The following is a 292-nucleotide window of genomic DNA, read 5'->3' as shown; positions in this document are numbered from 1 at the left end:
TCACATCCATTTCACTTGCAAAGAAGCTGCTCAGCCGAAAAACCACCATTATTGGGACACTCAACAAGATTCGCAGAGAAATTCCCCTTCGGCTCGAGAGAGAAACTGCAGTGAGTTCAGCACTCAGGTCTTTTCAACGACTGACACCACACTGACGGCGTACGCAGCCAGCGCGAATAAGACGGTGTATGTTATGAGCAGTATGCACCGTGTCATTCAGACTGAGGACAGCCGCAAAATAAAGCCAAGCACCATCATCCAGTAGAACTTATCCAAATGCGGTGTGGATACC

The sequence above is a fragment of the Telmatherina bonti genome, assembly GCF_933228915.1.
Source record: "Telmatherina bonti genome assembly, chromosome: 18".
Classification (NCBI taxonomy): Eukaryota; Metazoa; Chordata; class Actinopteri; order Atheriniformes; family Telmatherinidae; genus Telmatherina; species Telmatherina bonti.
This window is presented reverse-complemented; position numbering follows the sequence as displayed.